Source organism: Mytilus galloprovincialis, chromosome 1 (genome assembly GCF_965363235.1).
Source record: "Mytilus galloprovincialis chromosome 1, xbMytGall1.hap1.1, whole genome shotgun sequence".
NCBI classification, from domain to species: domain Eukaryota; kingdom Metazoa; phylum Mollusca; class Bivalvia; order Mytilida; family Mytilidae; genus Mytilus; species Mytilus galloprovincialis.
In genome coordinates this window covers 50,586,259-50,600,467 of record NC_134838.1, presented here as the reverse complement: position 1 = coordinate 50,600,467, position 14,209 = coordinate 50,586,259, and positions in this window count along the sequence as shown.

Genomic DNA, 14,209 nt, shown 5'->3' with positions numbered 1-14,209 from the left:
TTTAACTGTTACAAGATATTTGATTTTACATTCTTCATTTTTTGCTTCATTTAGATGAGATGCATTCAATACTCTTCCACCAAATTGACCATTATTCCGACGAAGCGGAATATATTCCGACATCTTGAAAATATTTTTTTCTGGTGTACGGGAGATAACTCCCATAGCAACAAACGTCGATTTTCCCGTTTTCCGCTAGAGGCGTTCATTTACGTACCTCTCACCTTAAGGGAGCTAACATTTGATTTTTTTGTGGGGGCTATGATGAAATTTGAAAAAGAGGTAGGACAGGAGTTTTTAGTAAAAAAAAAAAGCAGGATGAGTCACTTTGAAAAAAGGGCAGGATGACAATTAATGTAAAAAAAAGTCAGGATAAACTAAAAAAAAAAAAAGAATGTAGGACCGGACAGAGTGAAAGATAAAAAGGCAAGACAGAAATTACAATTAAAAAAAATGCCGGACAACCTTTTTCATCGTAGCGAAAATGTTTAACAGAAACGATAAAAAAAATCTACCATTAAATCGCAATTCTCCAAATAATGTAACAATTTAGGAAGAAGCCTTAATTTAAAAAAACAATAAAAAATCAATACTTACCAACCTTCAACTCCATAAAAGCGTATTTCCCCCTTTCTTTACCCTATAAGAAACTTTCATAAGAGCCGTTGATTGATGAATATCGTCCACATATTTTCAAAATATTCACGTAAATTGATGACGTCATGCGTCGTTTGGGTTAATTAGGGTCACCTGAGCTGTGCAGATTAAATGATATATATACCGTCCAAGTTGGTCCGATATGGGTTCCAAAATTTTTTTGTTTTGATTTCATCAAAAATTTAATTATTGGTGTTCTTTGATATGTCTAATCCAAGAGTGTTTTAGATTTTTGATGTTGAGCTTGGTTTTCAAAGTTGTTCCAAATTTGGTTCCAAAATTAAAATTTGTTTGATATCATCAAAAATTTGATTATTGGTGTTCTTTGATATGCCCAATCCAATAGTGTATTATATTTTTTATTTTGGGCCTTTTTCAAAATAGTCCACATTAAGGTCTAAAGTATCCAAAAATGTCATTTTTGAACTTAGTTTGGTTTTAACAAAAAAATCATTTTTTGGGGTTCTTTGATATGCCTAATCTAAGCATACAATTAGAGTTTTGATTTTGTGCACATTTTTCAAGTTGGTTCAAATTATGGTCCAAAATTTTTGCAACTCCCGAATTTATATGAATTAAAGGTGGTGTGGGTCATACGTCAATAAGACAGCAACCCAACGACACGAAAAAACAGGAGACATCCAGAAGTCGACAATATTATTAGGAAAATGTTTATAGTGGTAAATGACACCTTAAGTGAACTCGATGATTTGCATAGATCATCGTAAAGTTATTATAACGAGTGGAAATAAGTCGTCGCTTGATAGCAAGTAACAGATATGTCACAAATAAACGAACATTCAAAGACTTTTGTAATCAATATATAAATGATTAGAAATAATATCAAAAGACATCCAATTCTATCTAATTTTTCAACACTTTTCGTTCTCTCATTATGAAAATTAAGTTGTAGGAAATTCGATTATTTGCCTTCTTTATTTTTTCCTCCATAGTCGTTCGAGTGAGAGTGCATGCGCAAAGTAGAAGAAGTGATTACGGCTGGAAGGAGAGAAAAGAAGTTTTTCGTCGATTTAAACCTGGTCAATTTGACTAAAAAGTGTAGTACAGGAACTCAAATACACATTTTCAACACCAGTATTGATTTAAAAACTTTTTTTAATTAAATACACGAGAAAACTGCGACAACCTGATCAAGAAATTTTCGTTCAAATTACCCGCCATCTTTGTTGACATTTTCTTGACTAAAAATTTCTCGATAAAAAAAAAATCTTGAATAGCCAGTACCAAGTCATCAATCCAACTGATTTAAATTTAAATCATAAAAATTGAATAGGATACACAACAAGATAATGGAGTGCTAATTACACTCCCGTGTCACCAATCCCAACATACCACTTTGACAAAATAACATCTTATCACATGTCACAAAGTAAATTACAGAAAGCCATAAATAAGCCTAGACCCGATATCAATGGTCGACGCTACAGAGTACCAGTCATTCTAACAGACAGTAAAGGCTCGTACTTAAAACAACAGGTACAAAACCACCCAGTAGAAAGGCAAATTGAATGGTGGTGTTAAAGTGGAGCAAAATTAAATGACAGAATTTCATGGCTCAGAACAAACATCAGTAGAAAAATACATTTTCTGGGAACATCTCATTATATATCTGGCTAGGTACATGCAACTTAACATCTAAAGACAAAGGAGGAAAAATATCCCTCACAAGTTGGAGTACAGATAGCACTGAAGAAATCATAAAAGGGTACATAGAAATCATTGACATAATCAAAGCATACCCAAACTGTAAAATAACATTTTTAGAGGTTCCAGTATATTCCATTTCTGTTAACAATAAGAACAACACAAATTTTGTTGACCAAGACATGGAATTACTAAACCAAATATACTACATAAATGGGGAAATCAGGAAATTAAATCAATCTCTGAACTCAACATCACCCATATTATCTGTCGACTTGCATAAGAAATCAAAGTTTTAAGTAGCGACCATAGAGACATCAAACATAGATGCTACTACAACTATAATCTATACAAAGACGGTATACATCCAATTTGCCTACTATCAAAAGCTTGGCTAAGAAATATAGCCGAACGCATGTACTTGAACTGCTGGCAATAAACCTTTTTCAGTCAGTGTGGGAATATCCACGTTAAACTGTCACCATAAATTGCAACATATACAGAAGTTAACTTACCAGTCAGTGTGGGCATTCCACGCTAAACTGAATCCGAAGTCAAAGGAACAACATACTCATCAGTCAGTCAGTGTGGGCTTATCCACGCTAAACTGATTCCGTGCAAAAAAACCTGTCACATGGTCGTGCGAAGGTGTATGTTGTGATGATTGTAATATTTGGCATCACAGATCATGCATTGAACTTTGTAGTCATGACTACGAACTACTACACAGATCAAATGTGCAGTGGATGTGCTGCAAATGTGAATCCATGAATGTGGACTCGTTTACCTACCACACCTTTGCGCTATATACAACTAATATGGTCTCACCACTCTCAAGAACCGACTTTTCAATAGATAGCGACTTAAATACATCAGTCTTAAACCCGGTGCATACTAGTAGCCCAAAATCCACTGGAAATAGGCACAGTAGAAACAGCAAAAGAAGCAGTAACCTTACACAAAGTACAAACTCCACCAATTCAAATGTACTTAAATTACCACCAAAATGTAACCTACGTATTATGACGGTAAACTGCCGTAGTATCATTGAAAAGAAAGCCGAACTATCAGCTTCCATACAATACATCAAACCAGACATCATATGTGGAACTAAATCCTGGTTCAAAGGAATTAAACCAGGTAAACCAATGAAGAAAGATGCAATTAAATCAGCTGAAGTCTTCCCAGAGAACTTTAAAATCTACAGAAATGATAGAGGCACTCTTGGGGGCGGAGTATTCTTATCAATATATGAAGATCTCATATGACATCCACAATCATATACACGATATGCCAATAGATAAAACCTGGCAAACCTTCAAGAACGGAGTACAGGCAACAATTGACACCAATGTACCATCTAAAATGATGAAGAAAAAGCACTCTGTCCCATGGTTAAACAGAAAACTGCGCAAAATGCTAAAAAGGAAAGCTTAGTTGCACAAACATGCTAGAAAAACTGGAAGTTACAAAGAATATAAACAATTCCAAAAAGACTGCAAACGTCAATTTAGAAAAGCAGAATGGAACTATATTAATGACATCATCAATGCAGGTTTTGAAAAGAATAGTTCTAAACCATTCTGGAACTATATGAAAGCAAAGAAACAAGATAATATAGGAGTAGCACCACGAAATGGAGGCCTTACAAACGACAGCAAAGATATGGCAGAAATTCTACACAACCAATTCAAATCAGTATTCACAAAATTAGATCCAAACTCACAAATACCACCGCTAACAAAAAGATCAACTTCAAATATTTCGAAATTGGGCATACCATCAGAAGGAGTACATAAATTATTGAAAATTGTAAATCCATCCAAAGCAATGGGACCAGACGGAATACCAAACACTGTCCTTAAAACATGTGCAGAAGAACTCGCACCAAGTATATCCGCCATCTTTCAAAAATCAGTTGACACAGGCACTCTCCCTGCAGATTGGTTAAGTGCAAACATAGATCCAGTACTAGTATTTAAGAAGGGGGACGTCCACGCAGCTGAAAATTACAGACCAGTTTCACTGACCTGTGTATCATGTAAGCTTTTGGAACACATCATCTGTAAACACATCCTTAAACACCTGGAAAAGCACAATTTACTACCAAATTTAAATCACGGATTCAGATCAGGTTACTCTTGTACAACACAGCTCTTAGTCACAACAAAAGACCTACTAAAGCGTTTCGACAGTGGCATTCAACTCGATATGGCTATACTCGACTTTTCAAATGCATTTGATACTGTGCAACTGGCTAAATTAAACAGCTTCGGAATAGATGGAAATCTGAACAAATGGTTAGCAGCATTCCTGCAAAAACGATCAATGCGGGTTGTCGTAGAAGGTGAGCACTCAGAATATGCCCACGTAGACTCTGGCGTACCACAAGGCACAGTACTAGGACCGCTTCTTTTCCTATGCCACATCAACGACCTCCCGGAAAGCGTAAAATCTCAAGTTCGTTTATTTGCAGACGACCGCCTGCTCTATCGAGAGATTAACAACACAAAAGACCACCAAACTCTCCAAGAAGATCTAAAAGCTCTGGAAGTATGGGCACTAAATTGGGGAATGAAATTTAACGCAAAAAAAATGCTATATAATGAGCTTCAAACAAAAATCAACACACTTCTACCAACTAGACAACCACATACTAGAACAGGTACAAACAAATCCTTACCTAGGTTTTAACATATCTGATAACCTAAAATGGACAAGCCACATAGGGAAAACAACAAGCAAGGCAAGCTGTACACTAGGGTTCCTGAGAAGAAACCTGCGCCAGTGTCCCCAAGAGTGCAACAAACTTGCCTACTTAGACATGGTAAGATCCGTACTAGAATACGGTGCTTTCATCTGGGACCCATTCACCATCAGGGAAATAGAGAAAATAGAAAGCATACAGAAAAAAGAAGCACGTTTCATCTTGCAAGACTATAAATCCAGAGACACCGGGTGCGTCACAAATATGCTTTCTAAGCTAAAACTACAACCTCTCCAAGAGCGAAGGAAACATCAGATGCTGACTATGTTCTACAAAGTGGTTGAGGGATTGGTGCCGGCTATTGATCCAACTAATTACCTGCAAAAGACAAGAAATAAACGCAAAGTCAAGGCAAAAAACTTTAGTGACTTTCAATACTCAAACATTGTGGAAAGACAAGAAACTAGAAATAGCAGATCGTACAAATTAATAGACTACAAAACAGACATTCGAAAGAACTCTTTTTTTCAAAAACAATAGTAGAGTGGAACCATCTGGACGAGGAAATTGCATGTCAAAAGACAGTTGAGGGTTTCACGGCTGCCCTCCAACGGTTGGACTAACCAACCCGCTCTCCTTCCAGTGCGCATATATCCGCGATCGGATCCTGCACTGTGTAACATACAGATACAGAGTAAATGATAATAAAGACTATATCACAATTCGGGGAAGCAAATAAACCATTGCCAAGGAGAAGCTCGTTGTGACATTTGCTAGTCATTACTTACCCTTGTAAAAAAGTCAATAAAAATATCGCAATTTGATAATGCATTGTGTTTTAAATGATAACTGATAGCAGTTATCGCACTCCGTTGGGTGGGTGTTCGAAAAATATCCCTGCATCTGTCAAAGAGATAACAGACCATAATTATTTCAGAAAATTGTTAATCCACAGACTTACATGTATACTCAAGTTATTGTCCCGGAAACCAGAAACTCTAGTTGTTTTGCACCTTTTCAGCCCCTAATTACTAAACGATCTGGGGAATGACCCCAAAAATCAACCCTAACCTTCCTATTGTGATATGGAACCTTCTGTTAAAATTTCATAGTGCTCCATACACTTATATTCACATGTATGCAGCGCTAACATTTGAATAACAAAACAAAGAGTAACATTTAAAGATGCTAGAGCCCTAATGTTAGATTTTAATTCTTTACCTAATCGGCTAACCTTTAGTATTTTCATATGAAGAATAGTAATTTAAGCAGTGTTGGTTAATATCCCACATTTTCCTACGTCGTTCAAGGGTTTTTATCCCATATCTCTGTTTGTCAGATTTAGAAAAATATCTACCATTGATTTGATTCTTGTTACCTTTCTGTAAAAGACTATTACATTTTGTTTCAATATACAGCCCGTAACAGAGAAGTGATCGAATTGATGTTTCTTTACCGTCAAAATTAGCTACGTTATCGACAAACTTAATTGAGTAGTGACCGAACTATTGGTACTTTAACGTTAAAAAGATTGACAATGCTGACAAACTTTCATGTGTCGATAATCAAGTTTAATACCGATAATATTGAAAATAATTCTAATAATATGAAACAAAATGTGTCCATGCACCATTTCGATTGGGCGAAAAGTACTCATTTATTCAAAGTCAGAACAGGAAAAAAAGATTTATGGAAGGACGTCTTGATAGTATTATTTCCTTTACAATTTTACCCAAAACTAAAAGAAATATACTGGTCAACAATTAAAAAGGTGTTTGATAGGAATGAAGTCCTTTATTTTTTTCGGACTGCAATGTGTACCGTATGTGTGATGGATTTGAATTCAATCAATAACTTTGAAATGTTTTCTCATATGTATACACCAAAGGGAGGACTGGTATTTGTACTTCTGTTAGAATATGTCTTCGTCCGTTTCACATGCCAAACTTTTTTCTAGTACAGTTTAAACGGGAAAATTTTGTTGAGAATTTTTTTTAATATGACAAAATAACGAGGAAAACTATTTCTTGCAATGGCACACACAGAATATTTTTTTTAGTAAAAATCAGTAAAAAAAAATTCTCCAAAATATACCATGGCCAGGACCTGACAGTTTTTAGCAGTGTACAAATGAAAATCGTCCGGAAAACTGCGCTTGCTGTCATTTTGAGGGATCATGCAACATTTAACCTATTACCCATAAACAACATAGGTTCTCAATTACTAAAAAAAGTTCTAAAAGATAATTTCAAATCAGAGTAAACATATTAACTTCCTTATATCCAGTCGAATTTGTCTATAGGTTACACAAACCTGGTTCCTAAAACGTTTGTATCAGGGAAAACATTTTTCTTTGACTCTAAAACATGTAGGGGAAACGGATTTCCATATAATATTCCGTATATATATATCGGCTTGTGTATGTCAGATTGGTTTGATATTTGGTCTGAAGCTTTATCAAGGTAAATTGTACCGTGTCTCCCCTTTTTAGGTCTGTCATTTGTCTACTTCCTGTTTGGCGGGGGCATCTGTGTCTCATAGACACATTTTCTCTGTTTTCTATTACAGTTTATACAGGAAAATTTTGTTGACAATTTTTTTTTCATATAACAAAATATTGAGGCAGCAGATTTTTTAAGTCAAAATCAGGGTCAGAATATTGTTTTCTAAAAACTATCAGGCCCCTTCCTCCATGAAAATTAAATGGTCCGTGGCAAAAATCAAAAATTCCCACATGTTCAACTTCAAAATTTGACCAAATTCTATTCTTAACTGTCGGATAATATACTAGGATAACATAGAAATTGTCCTGTATGGGACGATTCTGTACTCATACTTCACGTAGTCGAGTACAAGTGTCCTCGTAGTGAACGCACCCGACTGCGCGTGCAGTAAAAAGTGTACTCTTACGTCGGATACCGGGCAGTTTCTTTGATATATCTGTACTTTATCAAATACATTTACATGTTAATATTTACTTAATATTAAATAGGTAAAAATTATTGCTGAGAGCCTGTTCAGGGTTTCTTTCTTGTGTATGATTATATAATTTTTGACATGCCTGAACTCATTGACGATAATGTAAGGTGCTCTATTAGAAAAAAAATGGATTTCTAGTTCGGGTTTGAATAAGAAATTTCGCCTTTTCTTGAGCCTGTTTTGTACATTTAGTTCAACAGATATGATCCAATGGAAATTTTCACATGGAACCTTCGGTAAATAGGAAAATGAAAAGATATGGGGTAATTTACAGAGAGACCACACTCCATCCATGAGAAAAACGGAGGGAATTTAAAAATCTAGAAGTTTCCACAAGATTTCAACATGGGTGGAATCTCACTCCTTCTGAAAAGCTCTAAATCGCCCCAACGTGTACATACGTTTGGTCATCAAAGAGATTCTGGTTTCTCTTTTTGTGTGTCATAAACATTCAATTCGGATTTGAATTTAATTTGCCGAAACATTTCCGTTAATTAAATCTTAGGTCAGTCAGAACATTTTAAGGACGCAACAGATCAAAGTACAATTTTAAGTAGTACTTTTGTACATAGATGTGCAATAATTCAGCTTCCTGTACATGTTCATGAAGTTCTAAATTTTTAATGTTGATTTCTTTAAAGAACACCATTTTTTTACAATAAAAAATCTCAAAATGTGCGTTAACAATGAAAAAGTTTGACCATGAAAAATCACATATCTAAGAAAAGCAGTCGTTTAATGATTATAAGAAAGTTTCAGTATATCATGTCAAATTTCTTTAATTTGAGAGTTTTCCTTTAGTTACAAATGTAGCTCCATGTCTGATGGTGAAATAAAAATGAATGTCTCAGAAAGTGGTGAATTAGTTTTCATAAATGACAGATGAATCGGGCCAAGCTTAGTAACTTACAGTAAACAGACTACTGTAACATTGACGCACTCGTCGAACTGTTTAAAAGATTTGTGTTTATGACCAAAAATTTACATACAACTTCATTTATAAATTAATCTGAATTTCATAGCGCGTCGTCACAATAATGAAAGTTATAAAAAAGAATCTATAACCAGCAGATAAATACTTCTATAAAGAAAGTATTCTTGTACAAAAGGATATTTATTATAAAATGGTCCTAACTATAGAATAAAGAGTTTACCACAGAAATCTTAAACGGAAGTTTCGACAATTTTAAACAGAAGAGATTTGAAAATAAATTTAACTTTAAATAAACACTGAAATAATTTTAATACCTCGAAGGTGTAAAGAATAAACCAACAATCTCAATCTTTAAAAGTGTCTTCATTGCACTAACCGACGAGGTCATGTTTACAGTAGAAACAGTAGATATGACTCCAATAAATTCATTATCATTGTAGTCATGAATATTTATCGCTTATATATTAAATTGATAAAGATTTTATCGAGGTCGCACCAACTGTTTCTACAGCTAAGATCAGTTACATGTAACATGATCTCGTCCATTCGCACGACGAAGCCATTGTTTATGACAGAACACACATTCTAGATTATGTATTTTTGTTTCCGTCAGTTTGAAAGTATTTGATCATTTCAACTCCTTTGTATTTCATAATATGTGTCATGAACAAAGACATATGTTCGATTGAATAATGATTTCCTCGTAACAAATGATAGAAATTTCGGAGATCCCGTATTTGATCCTTTACAGTTAAAATGAAAATGCCAATGACAGAGGTTGGTTATAAAAAATGTTTTACTGTGTTAAAAAAACTTCGACTTAAACAATGAAAACTTACACGTTGGACATGAAATATTTTGTCGATGAAGAAAATTAAATTATGTCACTTCTGAAATAAGTTTGTCGATGACGTAACTTATTTTGACGGTAAAGAAACGCGAATTCGATCACTACTCTGTTACGGGCTGTACCAAGAAAGACAACTAAATATCCTAAAGATTCCTTATTGAATGCAAAGTTATGCAATATCGAAGACTTCAAGCAGAATACTACTGCATCATATACTTGAGATGATTAGAAATACATTTATGTTCGTTTGAATATATATGAAATTCATTGTTTTAGTTATTCGTTATTATTATGTGGTTTTAAAACATGCCGAAATGTACTATTATATTATTTATTTATGTATTTATCTGTCAGCGGGCCGATCTGGGCCGATTGACGTTACCTTTAACTGCCAATGGGCCGATCGGGCCGATAGACGTTGTCTTTAACTGCCAAAGGGCCGATTGGTCCGATTTATATAATAAGTTGTTCTTTAACTGCCAATGGGCCGATATGGCCGCCCGATGGTTAAGGTTAATAAAATAAATATTTATTTTTGTTATAAAAGCATAATATAATGATTTTCTGTCAATTCATTCTCGTTTCATTTTGTCATTTTTCATGACGTCTTTTAGCCATTTTTATGACGTTACAATGATGTCATGTATATTTCGCTATCATATCTTAATTTTTTTTGTCATTTCTGATCCTGACTGTACAATATGGGTTTTGCTCATCATTGATGAATGTCGTACGGTGGTTTACGATTTCATACATCACGTCAATTGGTCTCAAAGAAGGTGTTTCGTAATTGCTACATTGGTAATCATAAAATTTAGAAAGGAAATGGGGAATGTGTCAAAGCGACAACAACCCGACCATAGAGCAGTCAACAGCCGAAGGCCACCAATGGGTTTTCAATGTAGCGAGAAACTCCTGCACCTGGAGGCGTCCTTCAGCTGGCCCCTTAAAATATGTATACTAGTTCAGTGATAATGGACGTCATACTAAACTCCGAATTATACACAAGAAACTAAAATTAAAAATCATACAAGACTAACAAAGGCTAGAGGCTCCTGACTTGGGATAGGCGCAAAATTGCGGCGGGGTTTAACATGTTTGTGAGATCACAACCCTCTCCCTATACCTCTAGTCAATGTATAAAAGTAAACGCATAACAATACGCACATTAAAATTCAGTTCAAGAGAAGTCCGAGTCCGATGTCAGAAGATGTAACAAAAGAAAATAAACAAAATGACAATAATACATAAATAACAACAAACTACTAGCAGTTAACTGACATGCCAGCTCCAGACCTCAATTAACCTGATTGAAAGATTATGTCTTCATCATATGAATATCAGGCACAATCCCTCCCGTTAGGGGTTTAGTATCATACTATCATAAAAATATATGAAAAGAACATAACCATGCCAACAACTTTTTTTTTTAAATAAATGTGTTTAGTTCCGGTGCAAAGACCCTATAAGTGAATCAATATTAAAGCCAAAATATGCAATCGTTAATGACCCGACAACAGTATCGTAACTATATCCCTTCTTAATACGTCTGTTTAAAGGTTTTGTAAGCTTTTGAGGTGAATACTGACATTTTTGTGCTATGTAAAGAATATTACCATAAAAGATTGGATGTGAAATACATGAACGTATAAGATGTCTGCATGTTGAGTTATATTTACGAATTATTTCCTTATACCGATGACAACATTTAGTAAATGTTTTGACTAGTTTGTGATATCGAAAACCCTTGTGTAATAATTTTTCAGTAATACATAAATTTCTCTCGCTAAAATCGAATACGTTGTTACATACACAAGCGAAGCGTACAAGTTGAGATATAAAAACACCATAAGATGGTGACAACGACGTCACCATCTAAACATGGATAATTAACGATAGGAAATGAAAAATCGTCTCTTTTATCATACATTTTTGTATTAAGCTTCCCGTTAATGATATAGATATCAAGATCGAGAAAAGGGCAGTGATCATTATTAGCATTAGCTTTATTTAAAGTAAGTTCAACAGGATAAATTTCCTTAGTATACATACTGAAGTCGTCATTATTGAGAGCCAAAATATCATCCAAATATCTAAAAGTATTGTTAAATTTTTGTATCAAATGTTGTTTCGATGGGTCTTTGCTAATTTTAGTCATAAATTGTAACTCATAACAATACAAAAACCGGTCCGCAATAAGTGGTGCACAGTTAGTCCCCATTGGAATTCCAATAACTTGACGATATACGAAATCTCCAGAGCGAACAAAAATGTTATCAAGTAAAAATTCAAGCGCAAATATAGTATCAAAGCATGTCCAATTAACATAGTTCTTTTGTTTATTGCTACTAAAAAATGACCTAAAAGAGTTTGAACATATGTACTCGCATTCTGACTTTTTAAATGCCCAGTTAATTATGGATGTGATTTTTTTCTTTATAAGAATATGAGGCAAAGTGGTATATAGGGTAGAAAAATCAAAACTTTGAACAGATTCAAAATCACCAATATATGCATGCAATTTATCAAGTACTTCCAACGAGTTTTTGACACTCCAAAAATAATTAATTCCACTATTTTCAAAGGTCTTATTTGAACAATTTAATATCAGATTTTTTATTGAACCAAGTGTACTAGTAAGTAGAATAGACAATTTAGTATTGGAACAATGGCTTGAAAATGAAATAAATCTATATTTGTAGGGTTGTTTGTGTAGCTTCGGAAGGCAGTACATAGTTGGGACTTTCATTTTATTTGGTTCTGCTTGTAAAGAAGTAGCTAAACGTTTGTGTTTGTTACAGATGTCGTTTTCTGAAAATGAAGTCAGTTGGAATGTTGGTGAATTCGTGATTTCCTTTTGCAGAACCTCAACATAAAATTTACGTCAAACAATAATGATATTATTAGCAGCTTTATCAGCCGGGACAAAAACAAATTCCTTAACTAGTTCTTTTAGTTTATGTTTGATACGCGAAATAGGGGTTTTATGGTTGTTGTTAAGAGTAAAATGTACTTTAAAATGTTGTATACGAATATCAACTTCATTACTGAATTAAAAAAAGAGTCCAAAGATTTTTTGTCAGCCTTTTCCCGTTTTACCCATTTCAAACAGTAAGTACGGAGTGAGTCGTGGATGATATTACGACACTCATTCCAATTAATAATTGACGGGGGCCGATATTTAGGTCCTTTACTGAGGAATGATTTAAACTCTCGGTCGCAAACAATGTTAAGGTCTCCTGTTATGACATGGGAAATGGGGCCATAGCTTCTTATTTTTATCTTGTTGATAATTTCAAAAAGACATATTAAGTTGACCGAAGACAGATTGGCCTTTTTTCATCATTTGGTCCATAAGAAACTTGTGATCTTTCACTTTAAATATCATATATAACTACGTTTTTTCAAAAAAATGTTTTGGGGTCATTTCTGACTAGTTGAATAAAAGGCAATTTGGTGCCAAATTTTCACAGGTCAATTTCTTCAATTGGCTATATTTTTGTTGTGGAGCTGTTTTATTTTCTTTTGGGATTAATTTTTTTTGTACAAAAAAAAATATACTTTTTTGAGAAAAAAAAAGTTTTTATATGAAATAAATATATGGCAAATAATGAGAGGTGACGAATACTTTCGATCATGTACAGTCTTCATGTGTTTCGCTTCTTAAACATTCTATGCTTTTAAATATTTAATTTAAGCATTTCTGCATGATGAAAGTAAATCCAGAAAAGTGCTACGGGAGCATGAAATTTATCAAGTGTTTATGAAAACAGACATATTTATGATTTATAATATATAAGGACCCCATTTTCTTGTTAATTCTTTTCGGCTTTTAACATATATTCTGAAAGTATTTCTTTATCTTCCTTTGTAAACTTATGCAACAGTAAGGTACAGCCATAGCCATTACGAAGACATGGATACCGTTGACGGTCAACGAAATCCAGTCTTTAGGGGATGACCATTTAAAAATTTGAGGATGGGAGAATGGGGGTAGTAGGATTGTGAAAATAAATAATATGGCAATATAAATAACGAAGCCCAAGTCGTTGTGAAAATGAATATTTCGTCCAACAAAATACATGACAATAAAGGGAATAAGTATCAATGAAAACAATTTGTACTAGCAAAACATGAAAAAAAATATCAATCCGGAAAACTGTCTTACCTCCTACTCAGCAGGGGTGTGGAAATGCTATGCCCGACTCGCCCGACTCGTACATTTGAACAACTGGACAAGTAATTATTTTTGTCTTGGTTGCCCGTGGACAAGTAAAAAAATATACAAAACAAAGTTTCAAATCCAACAAAAACATAAAATTAATTTCAAAACGTATAAAGATGTTTAATTTATGTAAAATAAACCAATGTTCAGCAAGTGAAAACATCAATGTTCATGACGACAAATATTACATGA